The 27774-nt window shown below is 40.2% G+C and overlaps 1 protein-coding gene across 4 annotated transcripts in view; it reads right to left on the bottom strand.

The window, feature by feature from the left end:
- The window catches only part of CCSER1 (coiled-coil serine rich protein 1), a 742538-nt gene extending 716471 nt beyond the window's left edge, over positions 1–26067 (bottom strand). For all 4 annotated transcript variants that reach the window (XM_052776386.1, XM_052776395.1, XM_052776416.1 and 1 more), the window contains exon 1: positions 25962–26067. The gene's annotated coding sequence lies outside the window, so the exon portion shown is untranslated. The remainder of the gene's footprint in view (positions 1–25961) is intronic.
- Between the last annotated feature and the right edge of the window lie 1707 nt (positions 26068–27774).

Genomic DNA, 27774 nt, shown 5'->3' on the forward strand with positions numbered 1-27774 from the left:
TACTCCAGAAGTTTCCTGAAGGATATCAGGGATTTAAACCCAGAAAATTAACCCGTTTGGCCATATTAAGCTTAGTTGGCTTTAAGCTAACCACCTATCCTTCACCAATAGGAAAAGTTGAAAAACACACTAAAATGTGAAAAAAATAAATCCATACTCACCGTTTTGCCAAAATGTAATAAAATGTAATATAACCTGTTACATAAAAGTTTGTAATTGTTGCCCCCACACACAAAAAAAAGTATTTCAAATAAGGTTATTAAAATAAAACATTTCTCCTGCCAAAACATTTCAATTAACAACATTACAATTACCAAATAAAAGGAAATAGAATTCCCTGGGAGAAAACTGTAAGGCTTCCTTTTGGAAACTGTTTCTGTGTAAATAACACACAAAGAACTTCATGCCAATTTTCAAGCAACGATTTCACTTGATATTTTTTTTATTATTATTTTAAAGAAAAACACAACAGTAGATACTTTAGGAGGAAAAGAAAAAGAAAGGGTTATCATCTTATTTTGATTTCACCTGAAGCACAAGTTAACCAAGATCTTTCAAACCCTTATTCTTGCCTCCCTCACTGTAACTTGCATGGTTTATCATAATTGATTCTGATCTAACCAGTGCTAGCCAGAGTTCTTACTAGCTGTACCCATTTTCTAGAAGCCAATTTGTTTCTCCACAAGTCGTAATTCCTTCATGCTGAATTCAGATATCATATGAGCCACTACAAGGCAGGCAGGCTTCCCTCCCACCAATGAAACTTGTATAGCATTACAGTTTTTACTGTTCAAACGCTAGGCTGTTTCCAAGTGCAGCAACCATGCAGTAATTTTAACCTCTGATCAGGTTAGAAGAGAACTCTCTAGCCCCTGTGCCGTCGATATCATTTCCAAGGGATGAGCACTTTTGCATAGAAAGCTTAGTAACCATCCTCACCAAATTCCAAATAATCTGCTGATAGGCATCTCCTGCACAAGCCTTCAGCTAAGATACTGGACTTATGCTTCTTTATTGAAAAAGATTTGGCATAAACAAAGAGCACACCATCACCTATTCCAATAATTAACAGAAGTTCTACTTAGTACTTTTTCCCAACATTAATATCACAGCTGCAAGAGTAAAAGATGTTTCTGATGCAAAAAATACATAGAAGTTACACCTAGCCACTCTACATGAATACAACTATGTTTTGTTCTTTCCAAAGCTATGCAATACTTTTGTTAGAATAACTTCACTATTGTTCCTGGAGGAATCAGTCAGTTTCTCCCTTCCTAAGAAAGCATAAGGAGCTTGAAAGCCTTTTCAATTTTTAAAATTTGGGGGCTTTTTTAATCATTATTTCCAACAAGATTTCACAAATCAAAGAGAATAAAAGTCCAAATGTTTATATTATTGGAGGACTGATGTGTACCAATGCAGTCACACTCAAAACTAAGCATTCCTTCTGTCTTCTATGCCTCTAATCTAAGCAATCAGATTTAAAAGGCCTCTGCAATTTCAAAGACTTAGGTAAAAATCCTTGCTGAAACCCTGATTTCTGTGCATTGTTCCTGACATTTCACAATGGCACCAGACAAACTACATACTCTCTGAGAGATCAATCACAGCTACATGGGGAGTCATTTACTGTGTCCCACAACAGACCACTAGACCAATTTCAGTACATGAGAAATACAGTAACTTCCAGCATGAAAAAGGAGTTAGATATTCAATTACATGAGGGGACTGGTTTTTGCTCTGCAGATTGAGGTTGATAAGCAGGAGGGGAATCCCTGTTATAGGCAGGCTTAAGGCATCTGCACATCCCTAGCTTTTGTGGCTATTTTTTTTGTGACTACAAGATCGAAAAAGGTGGAAGAATCGGGGGGGGGGGGGGAAGATGACGACAATGACTAAGTCCCTCTATGTTTGTAAAGTGAAACAAACAAACAAGCAAAACTATGCACATTTTTTCTTCACTTATCCATTAAATGTGCACAGCATGAAGCTTATCTTATTCACCCACCAAGTCTCCTTGAAGTATCTGTTGATTAGGACAGTGAGTGATGTTAAGTAGATGCCTGTAGCCCCACTGCACCAAATGGTTCAGACAGACATACTGCTCTCTTCAGAGCAATAGCCCACAAAAGTTAGGGTATTGTACTCAATAAAACATCTCAGCCTAAGCAGGTTCCAATTTTCCAGTTAAATATACAATGAGGGATAAAGTTCAACTCTAAATGGCTTGAGACAGAACACAGGTGGGTGGTTTTGGTGGTTGTTTTGCATTGTTTTAGTAAGAAACCCATGTTTCATTTTACTGCAATGACAATATACAGTAAACAATAATTCAACACTTCCAATATTCTTTCACTTCTCCATTAATTAGGGAAATGTAGAATAAATAAGGAAACGTAAAGGAGGAAATAGATTTCCAACAAAATGTGGGGAAAAAAGTAGCAATGTAATATAAAGAGGGAAACAGACTATGAGAACAAAGAGAGTGACAAGGTAATTATATTTTAGGTTAACAGCTCTCCCCCACAGCACTAAAAATCTAACTATAATGAAATCTTCTATATACCCAGAGTGGTTATCAGAGTATAATACATTTCAGCACATACTCAGCTGCTGAATCAGTGTGTTTGAGCATCAGCTAATAATCTCTCAAAAAAACATGGTACCTTCTGTTCAATATTCATTCATAAAGTCCAGATCAACAGAGAACATACTTGAAATTGCAGCCAGTCCTGAATAAACAGATACTAAGCAGCAGATTTTCTTTTTTTTTTTTCTCCTAGTTGACTGTATCTGGCTCATGTACTCTGCTGCCTTCTCTCACATCAGTAATTGATTGCAAATTTTTTTATAAAAAGTATGCTTAATCAACAAACAAGAAACATTTTACTCACTTGTAAATTCAATTTTTATTCCATGTTTCCTTGTGTGTACTCTTTCAGTAGTAAACAAACAGATTAAAGCTGTTCAGCTCTGATTAACTCTTATAATAGTCTCAGTATGGCAGTTCTACACATCTTTTCCCAAAAGCTTACCAGATTCTCTCTATCGAGGTATCTATCTGTACTGACATGGAGATTAAGAGTTCTTAATCCACTTCTAAATTCTCTAACTCATACGAAGCAGCTCCTATTACTTTATCCTAATAGTGTTTTTGGCAATAGTCAGGCACAGTACTTTATCTCCCTATGGTGCTGCGCCAACCCTCACGTAACACCTCTGCATTGCAAGCATCTCATCGGTATAGAGGAAGTGATGCAACATTCACTATATAAGTTGAGATCACTGAACCTTTAACTCCACTATCTTTTTGTTTACAAAGATGATTCAACTGTAAGAAAACCTTTTTATCCCTTTAATGCCACTAGCTCTTGCACTGTTCTAACATGAGTAGAGGAGGGTAGCGGCACCACAGATCCCTACAGCAATCAGCTTACAGAGCAAAGCATGATAACCTTTATCTTAGTATGCATAACTATTAATGCTGTTATGGGTTATTAAATTATCTGGCCCTGTTAGAATCCAACTCCAATATTTAACTCTCTGACCTCCAGCAGGCAGTCTGCAGTGACATTTCCTGATAAAATACATGCCACAATTTAAATTGCAAAATTGCCTGGGTATACAGTGCTTATGTCCAATGCTTCCATGACGAATGTTCCAATACAGATGAAAAACACCTCTCTCAGCATCATACTGATAGTAACATCCACATGGCTAGAAAAAAGAGTCTGTTCCTATCACTTATCTTTCTATACTCATTAAATTTTTATTATTTAACATGGATTTCAACATCCTTATTAAAGCCAAACATCTTTCAGCTCAATGGTTTCTAGTCTTTTTTCTTTTATTCAACTAAGTGCATAATCATCTATTTGGACATAAACACAGAATAACCCTACTGTCCTTGGCAGAGTTACTGCAGGCTCATACTAGCCTAAATTTGAGATCAAAATTTTACCCATTATCAGTCTTCCCACTACCTGATGTGTTCCAAGGGACCACTGATTGACCAGTGATCAACACCATGCCTACTGGAAAGCATAATTTTACTTGTATATGCAATAGCCCAAGTATGTTTTTTGAGGTCTCTAATACTCTACTACTCTGGATTATATTTTTTAAGTTGCACAGATGCCTTAACCTCTGAAAAGCTGCTAGGACTACTGTTCACAACACTACTTTGATAATTTTCTAAAAAATTGTACAAACAAATCAGATCTGATATTCAGATTATTAAAAACTTTGGGCTTGTAATTAAGAGATCTCAGCATCACCTCACTTTTTTCTTAAATTCCTGTTAGCTAATATGGAAATTCAGCTTTCTTAATAAGCAGCAATCAGGACCTCACATTTTCAAAAAACTTCAGACTTCCTGCTCCGATTGCAGGATTTACCATTCCTGCAAGACCTAAGCTGCCAAGAAAAGAAAAAGAAAAATCCTATGTTTCCAAGCTAAGTTTCTCAGTACGAGTAGATAGAAAACAAAGCAGAGTTGTTTCTCTGTACCAAGAAAAGATTAAAAGTATAGGCCTATGTGTGATACTGAATTGCTAGTATTCATATAAACAATGCATTAACTTAGTAATCTAAATATCAACTTAAGAACTTCACCACTGACCAGTTCAGATAAAACATTCAGATAACATGTTAACCAAGTGTCACCAGACACGGTGCAATGAGACACAAGCTGCCTACTGAGGTGATGAACTGGGTGTTTAATTACACCTATTTCAACCAGTCTTTAAATAAAAAAATTGTTAGCTGTTAAAGTCCTATTCCCCCAAAAAATTCCTAAACTTTAGTATATACTATCATAGAGAAAGCTGCACACACAAAAATGGAAAGGACTTGAAAAGAAGCGGAGAGCATAATTAAGCAAAGATGTGCACTAAAATTAAAATCTAAAAGACAAAGTGAGCTTTTACTTACAACTAACCTGTGTATATACATTAGCTTTCCAGGTAGTTATGATTTTTACTACAACAAGGTGCCTCTAACAATGGATATACATCCATTCTTAGCTGCTTCTTGAAGTAAAAGTACAAACAGACCAACAATGAAGATATGCTATGCTGATTATGCTGTTAGGGTCTAGTTGTCTTTATTTAAAAAAAAAAAAAAATCCCTCTGCCATTTAAGGGTAATCAATATGCTGCACATAGTGATCAAAATCCATAATTCCGTGGGATTTTAGCACATTCATAGATGCTTTACAACACAGTGATTTATGTTCCCAGCTCTCATTTCTTGAGGGGTACCAAGGATTGCGGATACCTGGCTCATTACCAGTTGCAAAGGCTGGAACGTGGAATGAATCAAAAACTGTATTCAATTTTATGAAGACGACAATGCTGATGACTACAGTATTTAATGTCAACATCCTACCCAAATATATTGTTAAAGCTCAACTTTCAGGGCTCTAGCAAATCTCAAAAGTGCAAGGAATAAAAGCAACGCCTATGTAGGAGTCATATCTGCAACTCTTCCTGGAGCCCTTGCCACTCTTTACTGTGCAAGGCAGGACACTGGATTAAATAGGCCACGGACTGATCTATTTCAGCCATATCTGTGTTCTTACTTTGCAAAATGCCTACTAGAAAGTACAAACCTTAACTACGATGCACAGTGAAAGACAGCAAAGAGAGGAATAACATATTGGACTGATTATTCTTAGCTACCAAAGATGATTAAAAAAGTTATTATCTCAGCTGAGTCCATTTGACTTCTCAAGAAGTAATAATTTATCATAATCATCAGCTAATCAAGTTTCTGTTTCTGGAAGGTCAAAAAAATTGACTTTAAATAAAAAGCAAAGTAAATTTTTAAAAAATGTTTAAATGCCAATACCATCTCCTGAAACTGTAGCAGACATTGCTCTACAAAAACCTAATACCAGGTTAAAAAAAGTCTGACACGTTTGAACATTAATCTTCTTTCCTGATTCCATCTGCCATTTTCCTCCTTTCTTGACATCTTCTTCCCTTTCCTATTTGATTTTTCAACTCCAAGCCCCTGTGGGATCACTGGAAATGACATCCTGTTCTCCTTGGACAGGATGGGGCAAGAAGCACAAAGAAAAGTGCATTCGAACTTGGCTAGCTGCAGTCCAAGCAACTATTGCAGAAGCTCAGAGGGCTGTGGGAGCCCAGGGCACACATTATAATCGTACCTCACCAAAGGCAGAGGAGCACAACACTAAAGCTATGCCTATAACTGGCAGCTAGAGGTGAAGATCTGTAACAGCAGCGGTCCTGGTTTTGACACACCAGTGAAAGAGAGCACTGGAAAGAAGTGTTTCCGTGCTTCTGAAGCACTCAGGAGGAACACAGTTTCATGTGCTTGGTAACAAAACTGGGATTTAAACAGAGATTTGTGCCAGTTCCTCTGCTGGCAAAAATCAACACAGGTCCACTAAAGTGCACAGAGCAATGGTAATGGGTGTGGTCTGAGACAGGATTTTTTGCTGTTGGTACTCAGTTAGCTTTACTTGGCCTTGTTTGCTAATCAATCTGCTAATGAAATTAAATAACGATAGTACCAATCATTTTTCTACACAAATTCCCAGGTGTATGCACTATCTTACTGTGAACCCAGTTTGACACGCATGGATATTGGCTTTTCCTTTCCTCTGACTTAAGCATGGGATGTGAAATATATTGCACCTCTTAAGTCCTGTAATCTTGTTCTTTTCCATAATTCAAAGCATTTCTGCTTTCCATAGTAAGACAATCTTATTCATGCACTTAAGGAGAAGCTACTTGACAGGACACCAATAAGTTATTTTCAATTCTGTCTTCTCTGAGCTTTAATTTTTTATCCATCTGCAAAATGAGGAAATGCCAACTTTGTTAGACTCATCGAGATCACTATTTGGAAGGTACCACACAAATGCTAACAACTCCTAGTTTGAGGCATACAAAGAGAATATAGCTATAGTAGCTGTTTTCCAGTCAAAACCTCAGTTTTGACTATATATAGTCAAACTATATAGGAGGTGCAACTTCATGGTGTATTGTCAGAGGAGAGATTCGTTAAGAAATACGCAGGGTGGACTCCTCAAGATAAGAGCTATCAAGAGGAAAGGATGATGAAAGGTGGCTGGCACCTCTGACAATAGTCTTTACAACGGGAAATAATGAGGTGTAGCAAGATGCACTCTGCTCTCCTGGCCTGGCTTTCCCCACTGCTCCTGCCCACATTCTGCAATGTGTAGCTTTTTCAACCTCAGAAAACAATTAATTAATATTTGTGAAGTGCTTTCGGAAAGGTCAAGCACTGTCTAAGCACTAAATGTTATTGTTATCGTAAGGAAATAGAAAAGGTTTTAAAGTAGTTGAAAAATATATGCTATCAGTTTTAATAAAGCATTACATAGTCTTATAGCAGAACAGATATTTATTCTTAAGTTTTAATCCACCTTGCTTTTACTTATACCACAGTTCACAGGGAAAGATAAATTTTTTAAAAAATCAAAGAAATTTAAACCAATTAATATCATCACTACTGCAGAAATCTCCTGACAAAAACAACATTTACTCAAACGGATCACACAACAGTTTTCACCAGGCAGTAGCAAACACCTTTATCATAGAAACCATGTATGCAAAAGGATGGAAGCTTATGTAAATATGTACGTTTCACACAGCATACATGCACAAAAACAGTGTATGTTATGTTTGCTCAGAAATTTTTTCAGAAAAAAAAAGAAGCAAAGCAACATTCACTGTCAGACTGTCCATCTGACACTGGTGCTGCTGTCTTTTCTCTGAAAGCATCCCCTGGTCCCCAGCTGAACAGGTTCATTCCAAAGAGCTACAGCTGTCCAGCTGTCATACGGCAAAAGGAGCAGCATTCAAGGTCAGCAGTCCCATTGTCATCCTCTAACACGCTGTCGAGCTCCTGACACACAACCTGCACACGTACACATAAAATGTCACTCTTTCCTTGACACAAGAATTCTCCATTCCCTCTTCACAGGCCCTTACTGCTGTCCCTCTCTACCTATATTACTCATTGTCCACATTTTTCCATGAGGGCACGTTTCCATTTCTGATGCAGGCACTACCCATGCCCTTATCTTTTGCTATAACCAAAACTGGAACGTGGTATTGAAGTGGTTGATCCAAACCAGTCCAGGAATTTGTCTACCACAGCTGACTGGGCAGAAATAAGGACAGTCCTTAGAAGAGGGCATCCCTATCCAAATCCTTCAGTCACCAAAATGCTTACGACCAGCCTCTTGGACAGCAACCAGTGCTCCCACTATAGTCTGTTACTGTGACATGGCATCCCAGTAGTTTTAGCTGATGCACAAAGGACAGCCTTTGAACATGCCCTTTACTTGCAACATCCTAGATATCTAAGGTTCAGCTTCACCACAGATGCTCTATTTTGTGGTTTCATTTCTGTCATATTTCATTAGCATATATTAAGTATTAAATAATATTTTTAATAAAAAAATAAATATGGAGGGGGCTTTATGCCTCAAAGTCATTAAAATATTGAACTTCCCACTATGTCATTAGCTGTGTACGTCTGCTGAGTCTTTAATCACATTTTGAAGAACAAGAAATCACAGACATGGAAACCACATGAAAGAAATGGCCTCAATCCAAAAGGAAATAAAGTATCATCCTAAACTATATAACTCAGTAGTAGTTTAATTATAGCTTGCCTAATTATACCTTATAACACTACTCTATGATATTGTAGTATAAAATCAACTCTCAAATATGTACACACGCACACAAAACCTGTATTAAAAAAGCATTATGCCTATGCTATACACAAGAAAGTCAGAAGTTCACAGTCAGCCAAGAAACATGCCATATGTCCTCCATGTACTTCACCCCATGAAATGCTACCACAACAATCTTCTGAAGAATCCAGCTGCGGCAAAGTGGTGGATAACATACGGTACACCTCAACTATCTACAAACTTTTTCAGTTTGTTCTCCTCTTGAAATGTTGATGTGTTTGAATATAACTCTTGGCATAAAGATTTCTTCGGAGAAGTACTGTTTCCAAGAAAGAAAGAAAAAAATATCATACGCTGAAGTCCTAAAAATACAGAGAATCATGGTGGAAATAAATGAGAAAAACCTGGTTAAATTAGGGTCTTTGTACTGGACAGCTCAGATAAAAGACTAGTAAAGCTCACTTTCACTTTCTGTGGGTTCAAATTTACAGGTAAGGTATTTAGATATCCACTAGAGTCCAAGAAAATGTCTATATGGAAATGTGTTCATAACAGTTTCAAGCCATGTACTGACTGCATAAAGTGTCTTATAAAACTCCAGGTCAACATCGAACTGCTATAGAAATACTGAGCCAATACATTAAGATACAGGAAACTATAAATATTTCCCTCTTTAATCTCCAGATGATGACGGACTTTATTAAGCAGATGCCACCCATCTTTCATTTCAGTTAGCTGAAAGAACCAATTAGATGCACGTTTTCATAATGAAAATGTGAATTCAATGTGAAGCTTTGTCTAACAACAGGCTTGTACAGCAAAGCCTACGCAGAGTTAAGCCATGGTCTCTGAGGGCTCCTCCTGGCACAGACTGCTAATGTAGGATAGGGAGTGACTATAACTGCATGCGTCCACAGATGTAAAAGGCAAAAGGCCAACAGATAACAACGAAAGCAGCTGCAGTCATAGCTGCAGGGTGGGAGGAAGAAACATAAGTTTCTGGTTAGCAAAACCTATAATCACTCAATTTCCGAGTTAGAAAAATGCTTAATCTTTTTCATTCAGTATTCTCAAGAAAGCAAGACTTTAAGTGTACTCTTACACAACAGAATTGCAAGCTTTTAGAAAACCCACTGACACTAGTAGGAGAAGCCTACCATGAGAGCTATGAACACTGGCTAGCCATGCGGACCATCCAGAGGACAGCCTGTGGGTCATACCAGGCACATGGGACACTTCCGTCACCTGGAGGAGATGCAGAACAGCTGCTCAAGCAGTGATTGCAGACCTAGCAGCTGAACACCTCCTCCTGAACACAGTCCAGGATACAACATAGATGCCACTGCTGCAGTGGCCCTGGGGGGATGACATTTGCTGCCAAGGATGGAGGGAAGCACTTTTCAGGTCCTGGATCCCTCTTTTTAGCCCAAAAACTTCCTACCATCCTACCCCTTAGGCCATATCAAAATAAGTTCCTCCAAACAGATTTTAAGCCAAATTTAATTCAATATATAGGCTTACAGAAAACAGTCTTCTATGAGAAAATGAACTGTATCCATATTTAATTTTTTTAAGTCCCATGGAAACCAATTAAATTAATTAACCTCTCTCCATCAACTTTCTTATTAAAGCTGCCCTAACGTGCAAGAACATGAAGATGGAAGAGGCTAGATCATTTTCCTACTCTAAGCTGTAAAAAAAAAACTAAAATGAATTAATGGACAGAGTAATCAGCATGAGCAGTGAAAAATGCTTCCATATTAAAAACACTTTAGTGTTAAACAGAAGATACCTGGACTGTGGACTCTTTGAAAATAATCACTTTTTTAATCCATCCATCACAGAGTCTTAAAATAAAATTTACCATGTTTGCATCCCAGGAATAACTCTATTATTCTCAGATTTTAGGGACTGAGTAATCAAGTTGAGCGTCACTTCAGACCTCCTCTATAACAGTCCACACAAATTAGTTTCTTCATATTCGGATTCCAGATTTTATAGAAGCTCTTCTTGTACTTCCAACTACAAAACTATAACTAAACACCACCCTATGTCAAGAAGCTTCCTCTTACCCACACTTGCATTTCGTATTTCTATTTATCAAGTTCCTTTTTTTTTTTTCCTGTTAACTCAAACAAGCAGACCATTTTTAACCCCTCAGGGTAAAACATTTTCTGATTCTTGAATAAGCTTCCCTCATTTTCTTTAAACCCTCCACAAGCTGACATATTTTTCAATATAAGACACCAAACTGACTCATTCCAGCATGGAGTCTCACTAACAAAATACACAGCAGGAAAAACACCTCTATTTCTGCCCGGTACTCACCCGTGCAGAGGCATACTGTAGGCTCATCCCCTGTATGAAATGGGGATTGGTTACCCACTACTTCAGTAAGTCACTGTTTTTCTAATGTAGTTTAAGGGTGACCTAAATCTTGGCTTCCTATTCATGCGATATTTCATTTAGCTTATTAAAATGAATCCTGTACAAGTGAGTTCATCTTATTATGCAGCACAGATCACTCTGAAATTGAATTCCTCTCATTATGTATACACTAACAACCTTTTTGTTCATCTAGAATCTGAAAGTTTAAGAACTCATTTTTTAAAAGAAGTGATGCTAGTCATGGCCACAGTGCTTTCCACACCATTATCTGTTAAGGGGTCAAACTGTGACACACACATGCTATGTAATAACATAGGGGAGATCAGATTTAAAACACAAATACCTCAGAGAGAAGATTTTTTCTTCTTATGAATAGAGTTGAGAGGCTAAAATACCATTAGCTATGAGAAATCTAATGTTAATCTGAAGTCATGTTACCGAATCTGAAATTAATTCAGCTGCCAAGAAATCGTTGCCATCATTTGATACACAGAAAACAAGATTTCCCTTGTTCGACCACGTGGGACAGTGGATTATCAAAGTTCAAAAAACAAAAGGAAGATCAGCAGCATTCCCTTAGCTCACAGAATAAGATTGTCAGCTCATGCAATTTGCATTATCTTGGGCACTGCAGACATAACTAACTCACATGAAGACTTTCGGTTCTTAATTTCCACAACTGTAAACACTTTTAATTTGAGGATGCTTTGTGAATGCAGAACTTTGATCTCGCATGGCCATTCCTAAGATGTAGCCAGCCTGCACACCTGCTTCCAGGCATGGGCAAAATCTTATGTCCAGGAAGAACATAAGATACTGTCCCCAAAAAATATTCTTCCCGCGCCGTACCATTTTCATATCAGAATTTCTGCATACTTAATAACACTCATTGGATTTCACTTCCATAAGCTTGTCCTGCATTCCCTTGAAAACATACACGCTTTTAAACTTCACCACACACTTTAGCATGAAGCTTCAAGTTTACATACCCATTGCACGAAGAACATGTTAGAAAACTTTTTTTTTTTTTAAACTGGCTACACCTAATTTCATTTGTCACAGCCAGTGACAATCAATAAGCACAGATCATGTATTTTAAGCACAAAACCCAACATACCAATAGTATTTTTGACTGTATTTTTCACATCACAACTGATCTAGAGAATGTATACATTGGGGAGGCAAAAATCCTTTAAACCAAAAATCTTTAAAACTTGATAATTACATTTTGTGACAGCACTAATTCCTTCCATCAAGTTGTGTGAATAATTCAAATTAAGTACAGCCTTCTCTCTTAAATCCACAACTTTAAGTGACTTCCACCATTAAAATCTTTTAGGTATCTATGCCTTACTGTACCCAAGCACTGATATCACCAATTTCATGTCTTGAACTAATACTTCATTTCAATACAGCCTAAGGGAGGGGAAATAACAGCATACCTGAGACCTCTAGCATGAACCAAAAAAATTAGAAACAAAAATCCAAAGAAGGGAGAGCTGCTGAAATGGTGTTTTAAATACACTTTAAATATTTTAGTCAATGAATAATTTATTAAAAAATTTTCAGTATTTATTTAAAAAATACAGGGATTAGTTCTCAAATTTTGTATCTGCAGATTATCTTCTTCATCTCCATCACTTGCCTGGTCTGTGCTTTCTAGGGAAGACTGCTGAAACCACAGTAACAGCCTGAATTACTTATGGATTTAGGGAGAGATTAACCCAGCTTTTCAGTAATGATAGTATTTTCTCAAAAGCCCATGGAGGTCATGACTAGCTTTAATGACATATTGTTTATTACATTCAGGACATTGACAAAATGTGATTTAGATGAACGACGTACTTCAGCATGGAAAACATTGTTGTGAATTGTGCACCTTACTCAGCTCTTCAAAAGATGACAGCCTGTTCCTCTGCAGCAATCACAAGTAATGATATTCCTTTCAACTACACTAACTCATATACACCATAAAGTAGGCCAGGAGCTGCCAGAAAGCTATTGTCTTGCTAGAAGTATATGCCATCCCCCCTCCTCCTGTGGTTTCAAATCCAGCAAGATCTCCCCAACAGATAGAAACAGTGAAGTGTCAGATGAGGATAGAGGATGAGCGCAAACCAGAAAGCTAGCTAAAGGGTACAGCTGCTTACATGGCAGGGGTTTGGGGAGACAGACAGCTAACAAGGCATGCAGGGTAAAACCAGCCCATGAGCGCTAAGACCCCAAAGATGAATGAGCTGGAAAGCACACAGTTCCTCTTGCTGGAATAGACCTAGGAGACCTGCTCCTTGTGAAAACTTCGCTGCACAAGCTGTTGTTTCAGGTACGGTATAAAAAGAAGGTCCCAAATCCAAAGCTGCTAGGCTGAGCAAATGAAGGAAAGGATCAGAGGATCTGCATTGTTCTGGTGAAACAGAAGACTCACATGCTGCTCCATTTGAACAGAGCGCGCAAAAGAGACAGAAAGTAAAAACAGCATAAAAGGCTGAAATACATGGGGAGCCTGTCAAACTGCTTGCAATACTTCCTTATGGTGAACGAAGGGTAAGCACCAGGACAGATGGCATAAACTTTTAAAGCCTATCGGTGGGGTTTTTTTCTTTTGTAATCAGATGTAGCTGTAGAGATTAGCACAACATAGTAAACAATTTGAGGATTACACTGAAATTCAAATTCATCTCTGTATGTATCTACTCCTAGACAAATAAACAAATATGAAATATATTCTGTTTCATCTTCAGCCAGGATACTATTTCAATTTCCATCAAATCTGACCTCTCCAGTAAATGCCACTCAGTAGGAAAACCCTCAGGGCATTAAATGGACAAAGTGAGGCATGCAAACACTCCATGCTAGCACAGCACGTGTCTCCATGGGTCTTAAATTGATTTTGAAAACTAGATTCATGACAAAACATTGCACTTTATAAAAATCTTCCCAGAATGATATGAAAGGCTATGACCTAGCATTCGTTACAGGAAAAACACCTGTTCAGTTTTCATGCACTGATTAACTAATGGCAAAAATCTAGTTAACAGAGAAAAAAAAAAGAAAACAACACTCATGGCAAAATATCTCCTGAAATAATTTCACCTATACATATCGCAGTGACTGGCATCTTTCCCTTAATACCATGAATGTATGTAGAATATTACTTTGTTCAGTTATATTGACTTCCCTAGGAACATACTTAGAGTAAGAATTGTAGGACAGGGAATAAAGAGAATCACATTTTGTTCATAATAGCTTTTGACCTGGGAATTCAGAAGATATCTAAGCAGCATATTCTGGTTAATTTACTTTGATATGTGACGATTAACTCCAGGGAAATAAAAATAATACATTCAAGGATTCTTTCTACCACCCCTGTAATTGTTTCTATTGTCACAGATTCATTAAATCCCTCTGGTAAACCCCTAAGTATTATAGGTCTGCGGTATTCAAGATAATAAAGTAGCCCATGAAACAACTTTCCTGAATAACAATCATTCATAATTGATAAGTTACGAAAGGTCTTTTTAATACACATACACAGTAACCAGAGCACAACTGAAGTGCAACCAGCACTGACTGAAGCACAATTAACATGAATAAAGGCAAAACTATCACAGTGCCAAAGCAAGAATCCCAGCTTAAAAAGGATGCTTCACCCTTAAGTCACTTTGTTGTACCCTACATACCAGTTTCTCTCAGCTGAAATTTTCATTCCAATAAACAGGTGCATTTTCTGCACACAAGCTCAGCAAATGGTTTTACAGGAACACAGCAATGCACACCTGTCTGACAGAGCAAACCAAGCTCATTTTATATATAAACATGCTCTGTTTATCGTGCCCTGCCCAAACTGTTTTCCAAAATAAATAACCACATGAGGAGGTTTTTGCTGTTGTTACTGCGCCAAACACTCACACTCTATCATTATTTTTCACAGTCACTCTTCAATATTTATTCTGTATGTTCTCCACCATAAATTGCGATCAGCTACAGTTCAGAAACATAATATGCTTTCTAAATCTTAGCATAAAGACTGAAGTACTGAAACTTACTGTTCCATATGTCTGTTAAGCTTCTCTCGACACAAAGACTCCCTTGCTTTATTTCTAAGCTCATTTTCTACTAGAGCAACAAACCACTTAAAACACTTTGGTAGGATTGTACACTATTTGAATACAAATATTTGGATTTTGTATTCACTACTAATTGGTGTTTTGCTATTGCACAGAAAAACAGATGCCTCTATCTGAAGTTCTTTCCTACTTCTCTACTTCTAACACGCCTCCTTAAACCAGAGGTACCAGAGAGCTGTTGAATGGCAACAGAGCGTAGTTTACTAGTTTCCCATCTTCAGCTGGGTATCTGTAACTGGGATTTTCCTTGGTTACTTACACTATGGCCAGCCCAATACACTGTTCACTATGTTGGCATGGCTTCTGTTCTTCCAAGCACTTAGGGTGCATTAGTTCAAAGCAAAACCAATTAATCTGCACCTTCTTGACAGTGGGGTTTGTTTGGGCTTTCCCCATGCTTTTCTGACACCACACAACAGAAAGAAGTCAAGTCTGGCTTGCTTTGCTTCTGCTGATAGGTTTGCTGGATGTCAGTGAAAACAGACTAACTTAAACACAATACCTGCTAGCTTTTCAGTCAAAAGCTGAGTTTAACAAAAGCTCCGTACCTGCAACATGCTTCCTTGAGGACTTCAGGTAGGTAAGTATTAAAAACAAAAAGAAAGCCAAATCTTCAGGTGGTGTAAATGGATACAGCATACAGGCTTAAACAAATCAATTCTCATCAGGCAGGTGTCAGTCCAACGCCCTGAATGAGTGCTCCACCCTACGCTTTTGGAAAAGGTGATATAAAAATAACCCAGGGGGAGAGAGGAAGACCATTAAAAAAAAAAACAAAAAACAAAAAACAACACCACCACCACCACACACCACAAAAAAAACCCCACAACTTAAAAAAAAAAACATTCAGGCCTTTTTCTCACATATCATTATGAGCACCAGATCTAACAAGGCCTAGTTACCTACAGATTTGCATGTTGTGGTTAGTTCATCTTAATGTCTAAGAAGCTCCCAGCAGCCAGGACACATATAAGACTCCTCTCCTAGTCTGACTCTTTGATACTGATCATAGAATGAGCTCACCAGGCAGCTTTTCTCTCAGCCAGAGAACGAGTCTCTCTCTCCTCTGATTTCGCAAAACTTATTAAAACTTTAATTAAGTTTTAAGACTTCCATTCTTTTGTCAAATATTGCTGAAAGTAACCATCAAGTTCAAAGATATCTGGTGCAGATTAATATACAAACAATACACCAGGACAGTAGGATAGCAAGTATTGTTTCCTTAGGAAATCAGGAGAAGCTATTTCCACTGTATTGTGTTTTCATCTGTCCTCTGAGCAACACAATTTACCAAAGGTTTGCGAGCTTCATTTTCAACTTCCAGGACAGAAAACCAGTTTCAAGAGGAATGGAGAAGAACCAACAATATACTAAGGGAGAGCTGCTAAAGGCACCGTACTTCAAAAGCTGTTGCGTTGCCAGCCTACTCCATTCTTCTTTCACTCAGCCATCAGTAGTCACTGCTCAGCCTAACAAATACAAAGCCAAACAGCAGCGACAAGCAATAGGTGCATTTGGCTCCATTGAAGGAAGCAGTACTATTACCCTAGCTGAGGATCTAGACCCATAAGCTTACATTTGTAAACAGCTTTTAATTCCTTCATTATCTATTACTAAAAAAATTTCCATAGATTTTATATAGTTACTGGTTTTACTACCTAAATTAGAAAGAAATAGTGGTTTCTAAAAACTAGTAACAAAACCTGAGCAACAAAAGGAGTGCAAATCCCGGTATCTTTTCTTTTTTCTTTTTTTTTTTTTTTTAACTGGGGGGTGAGGGGGTGGGCCATCTTCACTGTCCTTTCAAGCCTTCCTCAAATCCTTGACTTGAAACAGTTACTCAGATCCTCACAGTTCCTCACCAATAGATCTCATGCCTCTCTCAAGCGGTTCTGTGTCATGTCAAGTCTTGTTTTATTTTAACTGTACAAACTCTTTATGACAAGGACTTAGTCTATATTTAGAAAATGCTGCATAAAGATATAGTGCTGTGTAAGTGTTTTACGATTTCGCTGCTGTTCAACTTCAGCATTTTGGAAGCCACATGCATTGTCCTGGGCAATTGCAAACTATAAGGAAAAAAGAATCATTAATGTGAGTAGAGAATTTTTTCCTTCACACATACTTTTTTTCCCTTGACTATTTTCCAAGCATACAGAATCACAATAAAATAGCTACACTGCAGGATCTCAATCAAATTCAAATGAAAGTATGAGAAAATGGACAGAAACTAAAATTCTCACACCCTTTTCCAACACTAACTTCTTGCTTACCTTCTTCAATGAATAGTATCATCCTAAGGCCCTCTTAAACTAAGACTACAAATAACGTTGTGTATTGCTAATATACAGCTTTCAGAAACATCTTGCCCACAACATACTAAACTTCTTAAAACCAGGATGAGTAGTATTTTTTTGTTGTGTTATCTTCTCCCCCCCCAGTTATTAAGTATTTAGAGATCTGAGAGTAGATTTTAAAAGCTGTGAGTTTATGTCTGGATTTTACTGTACTAGAGCAAGTAAATGAAAGAAATCCTTTTTTCTGAACCATTCACTATTCCACAGCTAGAACAGAGAGTAGCTTTCAACTGAAAGCACAACAGCTTACCTTCTGACTTTCACAAAGAATATTGGTATTTTATATATATATGTGTAGGTATACACTATTTACCACAGAAAATTGATCCCTACGGTGTCTAGGGAATATTACGTATCCCTGTAGGCAACTCACAGGATGGGTTAGCTAAAAACTTCATTCAAGTCTTATTAATGTCCTAGTCTTCTTCACCTGCTAACACTCTTAATTTGAAACTACTATAGGCATAAATGATATGCGTCTCTTGACAAAAGATTCAGATGCATAATCAAGTTATTAGGCCTTTAGCTATGCCACATAAGGTTGCTGTTTGCATGCTCTTAGCTCACGACAAACACTAAATGAAAAAAGTTGAAACTAAGTTTTCTGTATGTTAAAAATACACACAAGTGTAGCAGAGCTGCAGATCTGACAGTTTAAAACAGCCTTGTAGCTTCTAGTTCTGATTTCTGCCTGTTAAAAGTTTAATCTGTAACAAAACCTATCATTAACAGACAGTTGTGCATTACTCCTTTATTAAGGGCCATGAGCAAGTACTAAAGGCTGGTGTGAAATTTGCTGAGACCCTGCCACAGACAGTCAGCCACCAAAAACATATTTGACCAAGATCAGGACGTTAAGATGAGGGCTTAGAGAGGATAGAGATTACCTTGTGGCTAATGTGACTAATCCCTGAATTTCTTCTAACAGCCTTTTTGTGGTAGAGTAGAACAAAGGCACAGAGCTGGGAGAACATAACAGCTGATTTTTCTTTCATTCCCCACCATCTCACTATGTCTTTTTCTTCCCTGTCTCAGTGGATGCCCCAGAGTTTGCTAGGTATAAAATAAAGATTACCAGATAAAAAGAAGCCATTTGTGGTGCAAACTCTTAACAGCTGACAAACTAATGTCTCTATATTCCTTCTACTTCCTCCTCATCTACTCCATATGTATGTTTTCCACAACACTCTTCTCAATTTTATTTTGAAACACAGTTTTCCCAAATCTTATGTTCCTCTACTTTCCCATTATTCATCAACTTCTGAAAATTTAAAATCCAGGCAATCATTTTAACATCCCTGGTCTTTTTAACCCCTGCTCCAGTTGGACTTCATAAAAACTCTAAATGCCTTGTTTCCCACCAGATATTGTGCCCTTGCATAATTACCATTAGTATAGAATAGGTGCCTATAGGTACAGAACAGTTTATTTTCGGACACACTGAACTTTTTCACGTCAATTGCATTTGCAGTGTTTTGACCATTCTGAAACTCCTATTCTTACTCTTCTGGACTCTCAACTCATTGTAAGAAAAATTTTGATAACCCAATTTTTAGAGGTACTAAGAATTTAATGATGTAACAAAAAACATCAAAACAGTACATGCTCGGTAACTTTTGAAAACCAGTCCTTGACAAAAACAAATGCTGTACAAAGCAAACCAACAGACACTTAAGTATTATTTAAGGGTATAATCAAGGCCTCATTAAAATCAGTAGCAGTTTTGCCACTGGCTCATGGAGCCAAGTATTCTCACAGAGCTTATAGCTGCTACATTAAAAAAATGGGTTCAAAATACTAACAAATTAGGATGCTTGAGTCTTCTACCCACAGTATAATCGCTGCACTAACTACAGACACAAAATGCTAGAGAATTCACACAAAACAAAACCATATTATTTTGCTACTCACAATGAGGGCAGAGCCTGCTGTCACCTTTGCACACCACATTCCTTATACCACATCTACTTTTACATTGGGAAACAGCAAAACCAAAGAGAAGAGAAGACACCTACATAGCTCTCCCACCCCAGGATCCTTGGCAGCTCATTAACCTCTAACAGAAGGAATGTAGGTGGAGCAATTAGAATGCCTTCATAGACTGCCTCTGGAAGACGTACAGGTGTGCCTTCACATACAACACGGTTTTTTTCCAAGTAGCCAAGTAGTCATGCAACAAGCGATTATACACGATGTTTGCACTTCTACATGCATATCAAAACCAACATTTGTGGTACATGATATCAATTTGTAAATGCCATTTCCTACAGATGCTCTGTGTCTCAACAATACTTGTTTTAAATATCAATACATACTATATTTTTAATAGTTCTTGATACTTATTATCTATAGCTACTTTGTCATTTTAAGCACAATTGATAGCTTGCTCTCACAGCCGAAGGCATAATCTGCTCTCAAGGTGTTTGAGAGGTCTGTGAATCTGAAAGAATGTAGAATGTACATTGACTTGCAGCATCACTTTAAATAAATATGGAGAAAGCCACATCATTTTTCCTATTGCCATATTCTGCCAGTCACCTCCCTTCAGCAGTATCAAGAGAAAAAACATTAATATATCATTGGAAGAATCTGCTTACTAAGGCAGTTTATTAATATTTCTGAATACTGCAAACAAAATCAGCTTGTTAGCACTTTCATCCTTTCAGTATATAGATTAAGTTCTTATTTAAAGCTTCTGTGTTAACAGCAGAATAAATATTATTTTTCTTGCACAACTAATGTAATAAGTATGGTGACAATTAATGAAGAAAATGAAAGGCAATCTTATTTTTGGCAGGACTGTTACTCTATTTCCATTGTACTTGTGCCACAACATGTTCAGTTGGTCATCAAGAATCCAGCCAGCATATTTTAAAGTTGTAAAACCTGTTAAAACAGTCACCAAGGCTCCTATTCAAATCAGTAGCAGTTCTGCCACTGCCTTAAATAGCCAAAACGTCTCTGAGAATTTATAGCAAAAATTCATTCTTCTCTCTCCTCGCTAGTCATATCGTAAAAAATGACTACAAACCACTTTATATGAATGAATAAACAAATAAGTGAGCCAGGAGAGTTCAGAAATATACCCCCCAGGCTGGCATTGCACTAAATATAGCTAGAATACACTGTAGAATTTGGAACTACTACCTAGCACACAGAACAAGATACAAAGCACAGAATGCTGGTTTAGTTGGCTACTGGCAGAGGCTGCCATTACCACCTTAGCACAGCACACGCCTCCTACCACGTTCTGACTTTACCAGGTGACTCCATCTTTCTCAGGGTCTGAGATTTTGCTAGCATGGCTAACGATGACAGGTTAACGTCATTGGAAGGTGACATTTGCACAGATGTCATCGCTTCACAGGTTCTGCTTCAAATGACAAGGTTTAGACTAAGTCACAAGCAACATACAGACGAGGAACCTGTTGAATACTTCTATACTCTCACCCAAATCTAAATCTCACTGTACTATACAAAATCAGTGAATCACTTGAGAGCTGCTGTTTTCACATTAAAACATTTGTAGAGATCACATCAAGATGGCACATCAAAGAAGAAGCAGGAAAGAGGCCTGAGAGCGAGAGTGAAAGCAGCAAAAACAGAGAAGAAAGCCGGAGCTGGAAATGCACTAGAACCAATCAATGTATTTTCAGATGCAATGATTTGCACTACCAAAATGTATAGGCAAAGAATATTTTTTAAAGCTTCCTACCAGTCTGTCACAACTGGTTCTTCACACTGGAAGGCAGCTGTGACTCTTATAAGCATTACTGACTGAGCTGGATCTCAAATTCCTGATATGCTAGAGCATTATAAAAAATTAAGTGGTATTTCCTTAAATAATGTAAAAGTGTCTTTACATTCTAGGAGCGCTGAACTGCTTTCTCTCAAACTTAACAAAATAAAATCCAGGAAAAGCTTTTTCTCCTAGACTGAAAAAAAAAAATCTGCTAGTAACTAGTCTTTATAGAGAAAATGCTGCATAACTTTACACTCAAATCCTGCAACTGGATCTGTAGGAAGTTTCCACACCTATGCCAAATTACAAAAAAAAAAAAAAAAAAAAAACCTATACTAACACAATTAAGTCATTAAGATAAGACTGTGGGACTTGGGATGCATATTCCAGTTCAGCTGTCTTTATCACAAATCAACTGTGTGACTTCAATGCAATCACTGCTTCAATTTCCCATCTATGAAGAAAATAATTACATTCATACCTCAATACTCACAGGGGCTTTCATAGCAATAACCTGGGCAAAAAAGTAGTACCATCTATAGTCAACTTAGAACATCTGGATACAAAAACATGATCATTCAGATCTTATAATACACCTCAGTAACTTATTTAGGGTATTTTTTTTTTCTTTTTTCAGTCTTTGTGCAGAATTACAAAACACATGCAACAGACTACAGCGCACATTTTAAAAATTTCTTACTTGTTGCACATCCAGGACTTTTCTGCTTTTGCTTGCCTGTGGTTTCTTTTCCCTTACGCTATCATTGTATTTTATTATAAAACAACTATCCCGTACAGGACATCACATTTCAGGTAAAAGCAGCAGTCTTTGTATGAAACATTAACATTTTGTTGCCATACAATGGAGAAATTATACTAGTCTTCAGTCACAGAGTGTGCGAGTTTATATTGTCTAAGCAATACACATGTAGTGCAGTAAGAACAAGTCAAAAAGTGGTAAGTACAAGGAACCACACGTTTAACTAGCGAACAGCTATGGAGTTTTAATACAGTTGCATGTAAAATATATGGCTGCATCTTCCATAATCTCAAAGTTATAGGCCCTTGCTGAAGCATAGGAATATACATGAAATGTTACAAGTACAAATCACACTACACATTTTAAGTGCTTGCAAGTTCTGTATTATACATGCCATCTCACACAGCCAGCGCATTCAATAGCTGAAATCTAATACAAAAGTATATTTACTTTATCAAGGTAACCCAGTTTACTACCATTGCAGAAAACTGTCAAATAAATGCAATAATGAGAGAAAAGCCTGATGAAGCTGCATAGTTATTTCTCAGGAAACAAATGCAGGCCCTACTTGCTATTACTTATGTATACGTTTCCTCTTGTCTCCCCATCCTGTGTGAGCCCCTTCAATTGCAGCAAAACTACTCACAAGGGGAAGAACTAAGGCACTGAATCTTGTAACAAGCAGTAACTTCTGCAAGGTAGAGGATATAGTTAGGTTCTTGCCCCTAACAAGCTGGTAGTTATTCCAAAAATAAAGTATGCACTGCTTATTAATTTGACTTGAAGTGTCTATAAGGTTTCTTTTCCATTAATGCTTTCACTGACACACAAATGCTATTTCATCTCATGCTTTACTTGTATTAATCAACCTCAGAAAAACAGCTGTGCAGTTTTTACTTCTTACCTTGCCTCAAAGGTCTGTAACACCTGGCAAATACACATCCTCCTTATATTAGGACACCTCCAGAAGTACAGTGAAAACAATCCAGGAACTTAAACTCTACAAAAATGTCATGTCCTCAGAACGTGCAGATATTTATGTTTTTCAAAATCTACCATTATTTATTTTGACAAAACACTTTTCTCAGTGACTTGTATCTGTGCAATTCACCAACACCACATAAAAACCATATATTGGCCTTATGCATGCAATTCTGACCTTCCAAATACTCCAGATGGGCTAATCCAACAAAGCCATAGTATCTTCTATGAACCTTCATGGAAGAGTGGGAATTTGTCCAGATGGAGCAACACCTCTACATCTCCCTTGCAATTTATGAAACACTCTATCTAGCGAACAAAAACATTGCCAAATTTATTTTAAGTTGTTCAACATCCAGCTATTAACCACAAAGGCTTATGTGAGGCATTAGGCTTGAATCAAGACGGACAAACTCAACCACACACAGCTTACGCAGCATGAGAGAACGTGCTCTCTCACAACCATATGCTTAGATCTGATGATACAAGATGCTTTTCAGCATCTTCCAACAGACTTAAATACCAAACGCCATCTCTTGTAACCCAGTCATGGTACATACCCTGTGTACTGTTCCAGGTCCTCCTCCTGTTACAGCTCCCCATGTCTGTCCCCCTACTCAGGCCTGCACCAAGGTCTCCAGAAGGCAGGCCTTGCTCAAGCCAATGTGCACCAGCTATTCCAAAAAGTCCTGCCAGGGACTACAGCCAGGGCTACAGGACTTCACCCTGTGGGCTGACAGACAACTTTCCCACTGAACTAAATTCCCTCACCAAAATGCCGCAGAAAGCTGCTGCACTTAGTAGCCCTCCAAGCCAAACTGGGGAAGTTCTTCAAACTACAGGGACCATTGCACTCCGCACTCCAAGGGGTAAAGGAACCCCAATTTGCAGAAAATATCCCTTGTTTGTACAACACGCTTTCAGCGGATCCTGGACAGCCATGTGTTATTACCTTCTCCTGAGACAATGCTGCCTATTTAGGGGATGTTGCTTTCCATTTGGGATGCTAGAGATGAATAACAACTTCAGGGTGAAAAGATTCGTCATCATCATGTCTCTAAGAGGACTTTCTAAGGCTAGTCGTTCCTCAGGGTTATTCCAGGTCTGAGTCAGCCCTTCCCATCTCCATTTCTAAGAAAACATTCTTGAAATATTTTTTACTGTTTCTGCAATAATTCTCTGTTCTACAGCAGCCTCAAAAATCACGGCTAAATCAAGCCACTGCAGAGTTGATCACCAGTGCAAAAAATATTTTATGTAATATTACTACTTCTAGCTAAATACAAATATCGCTGTCTTTTATACCAATTGCATTTGTACTACAGACACATACAATGAGGAGTTGTAAAGAGGACAAGAACACTCCTGAATGATTAGGTGCAATGTCTTTGCTATCTGAGCTTTTCCAGTTCATTAATATTTCACTTTTATATATTCCTCAGCTGCTTTTACAAGATGTTCCTTTCTCTCATTCTTAAGTATGAGCAAGGAGAATTGTTTGAAGTAACTAGTAGACCTTGCCTCACAACCCCACCTCCGTGCCTCCTGAGAGTTTAACATTTCAAGTGCAATATATACTAGATAGAAAAACACATCTGGCATAGAAAAGGATGAGAGAAGATCCTGAGTCTCCCGCCTAGTTCCATTCAACTATAAAGGTGTGCAATAAGAAAATAAAGCGTACTGCAGTTTCTCTCTATGCCAAGACACTTACTGTTGTCAATCTCGAAGGCAAGGGGGAAACGTAAAGCTGTGGGGGGTTCCCTTCTCTGTGGAAAAGCAGAACCACCCCGTTCCTTTGCAAGGCAACTCGCAGCAACATTCTTTTCCTTGCCAAACGTGAAAGATAACCGCTTTCAGCCAGGAGAAGCAACACAAAAACTGTCTAGAGGAAATATGGGATTTTCACGAACCTCTTCCATAATAAGCACTACCATCACCATCTGCTCCACTTTTTAAAAGGCCATGCAATTTTGGAAAACACAGGCAGGAGCATCCAGCTCCTGCCTGCAAATCCAACCCCACGGCAAGGGCCACAACACGACGGCCAGTGCCCCGGCCCTACCCATTCACGTTTCTGAAACCACTTCCCCCTGCCCTCCCCACAGGTTAACTGCAGACTGCTTAACAAACATGGGAGGGGGGCGGGGGAGAACAAGAAACGCCAAAAACAAACAGAAAAAAGGACTTGATCCTCTTCCCCTTCACCTGCAGCGGCGAGGCCGGAGCTGACTCCCAGAGAGAGGTGCAGCCGCCGCGGCACCGGCTCCCCCCGGTGCGCCCCACCGCAGGCCGGGCCCGGCGGGCCCCACACCCCCCCCCGGGCCTCCCCCTCCCCGCCGCCCTGCTGGCGCTGCCTCTGCCTTGGGCTGGGCCGGCCCGCGGGTGACACCTGCGGGCGCCGAGCCCCTGCCCGCCCCGCCACAAAGACGCTTGTGCCGGTGTCCCCCCCGCCCCGCCACCCGCTCCCCGGCCGGCCGCCCTCGCTAATCCCCGCCGCTACCGGAGCGCGGCTCCCGGGGATCAGCGCGGAGCTGCGGCACCGGCAGCCCCGATCCTCCACCGCCGCCGCCACCACTGCAGCCGCGCCGCGGGTCGACGCCCGGCGGCCGGCAGCCGCCGCCCCGCCGGCGGGGAAGGCGAGGCCAGGCGAACGAGGGGGGGGGGGGGTCCGCCCGCGCCCCCGGGCGACACCCGCCCGCATCACCTCAGCACCTGGGAGGCGAGGCGGCCCCCACCGCCGCGCACCCCTGCCCTCTCCCTCCAACAACCCCCCCACCCCACCCCGCCCCGGGGAAACCGCACGCCGGGAACCCGGCGGCGCCCCGCGGCCTGCGCCGGCTTCCCCTCACGCCGCGCGGGCAAGCTCAGCCCGGCGGTAGCGCCCGGGGGACTGACGTGTTACCTGGCCGGGCTCCTCCAGCGCCCAGGGCGCTCGCCGTCCGCCGGCGGGGGCTGGGGACCCTCCTGGCCCCCCCTGCGGCGCCGCCACCGCCCCGCTTGCGCGCTGGGTGGTTTCCTGCGTCCCCCCGGCGCGGGGTGAATAATCCGTCCGGAGCGGCGGCGCCCCAGTCAGTCAGTCATGTTACGGCCGGCCGTGTGCGTGCGTGTGTGTGTGTGTGTGGTGTGTGTGCGAGGCGGGAGGATTGGCGGCGTGTGGGGAGGGAGGCGGCGGGCGGGGGCGGGCCGGGGCGGCGCTTCCGCGCCGGTGCGGTGCGCCTGTGCCCGCGGCGCGATGCGGGGTGGCCTCTCTCTCTCTCTCTCTGCGTGCGTGTGTGTGTGTGTGAGTGAGTGAGTGATGAGTGTGTCCGTACGTGCGGCGTGGCGTGGGGGTGGGTCGCGCGCGCGCACACGCGTGTCGCGCTGCGCGCCCCCGTGTCTGTCCGTGCTCCCCCCCCACGCCCCCGCCGCGTTGCCACCTGCCGGCGCTGCCCCCCGCCGCTGCGGGACCGGTGAGGCGGGGGCCGGGGGGCCGGGGAGGGCCGCCCCCCGGCGGGCTCAGCGCCAGCGCGGGGGGGGGCGGGCAGAGCAGCTTCCCCGGCCTCCTCGGGCGAGAGGGAAACGCGCGGAGTTGGGGGGGGGGGGGGGGAAGTCCGAGTCTCCCCGGGAGGAATTCAGCTCCGCTCCGGTGTGTTTAGACTCACCATCTGCTCAGGGATTTGTATTTGTGTTTTTCCCTTTCCCGTAGGGCGGTGGAGCCGTCTGATTTCACTTCCTCATCCTCTTTTCAGATACGTGTTTTGTAATTATTTTCCAGTTGCACTATCGCCATCCCGGCGCATTGCCCATCCTAGGAAGGGAACAAGGAGACGGCGTTTAAGAAGTAGTCGCCACACCAAAGGCAGGTCTCGTCTGCGCCGCTGCAAGAGCAGGAGTGATTCCCTGGAATATTGGGTCAGGGCAGGGGTCAATTACGTGGCATTTAAATGTAATGAATTAAGTTCCTTATTCAATTCAGAAAGAAAAGGCAAAACAGAGGAATAACCATGTTCTCTGCAACTAATACTTAAGGAATATGATTGAGTTTTCCTACTGGTTTTGCTTGCCAATTTATACAGGATCCTTCCTGCATTACATACCAAAGTGATCTATCTTGCCTCAGTAAGGACGTCATTTGAGTAAAACGAGTGACAATTCACGAGTGACAGACTGCAGATATGTGCCCTGTCCCTTCATGTTACAAAAAATAGCATGCATAATTTGGTGAACTGAAGAAACGCGTTGACTTTGCAGTCGTAAGTCTCCACAGGAACAAAGTGTGTTCTTCATTCCGTAACATCATTCCTCACCCTGAAACTGAACCCAAAGAAATTTTAATTATTAGGCTTACGCAGAGAAATGCAGATCAGAATGAAGTCAATGAGAGTTTTGAAGAATTTTGAGTAAAACACATATACACGGAATACACCTACAACTTAACAGCAACTATGAGGTTCTGCTGAAATTCTGAATAAGAATTGTGTGAGAATGCAGAAGCAGTTGTGTCTGTGTCACATTTGGTATGACAGTGTCAGGAAACTGAATGCTTATAAATGCGTCTTTACAAAAGCTAAACTTTCAAACAAGTGAGTTCATCATACCTAATTATATTTAAATATAACTGTCAATCCCTTCAACATGTTCACAAGACCGTTTGATGAAATGTTGTAACCAAGCCTAAAGGTGTTTCTCTTTCTTCTTGGGCCAGATAATAAAACTAAAACAGATAAAATGTTCTA

This window comes from Harpia harpyja, chromosome 2 (genome assembly GCF_026419915.1).
Source record: "Harpia harpyja isolate bHarHar1 chromosome 2, bHarHar1 primary haplotype, whole genome shotgun sequence".
Taxonomy (NCBI): Eukaryota; Metazoa; Chordata; class Aves; order Accipitriformes; family Accipitridae; genus Harpia; species Harpia harpyja.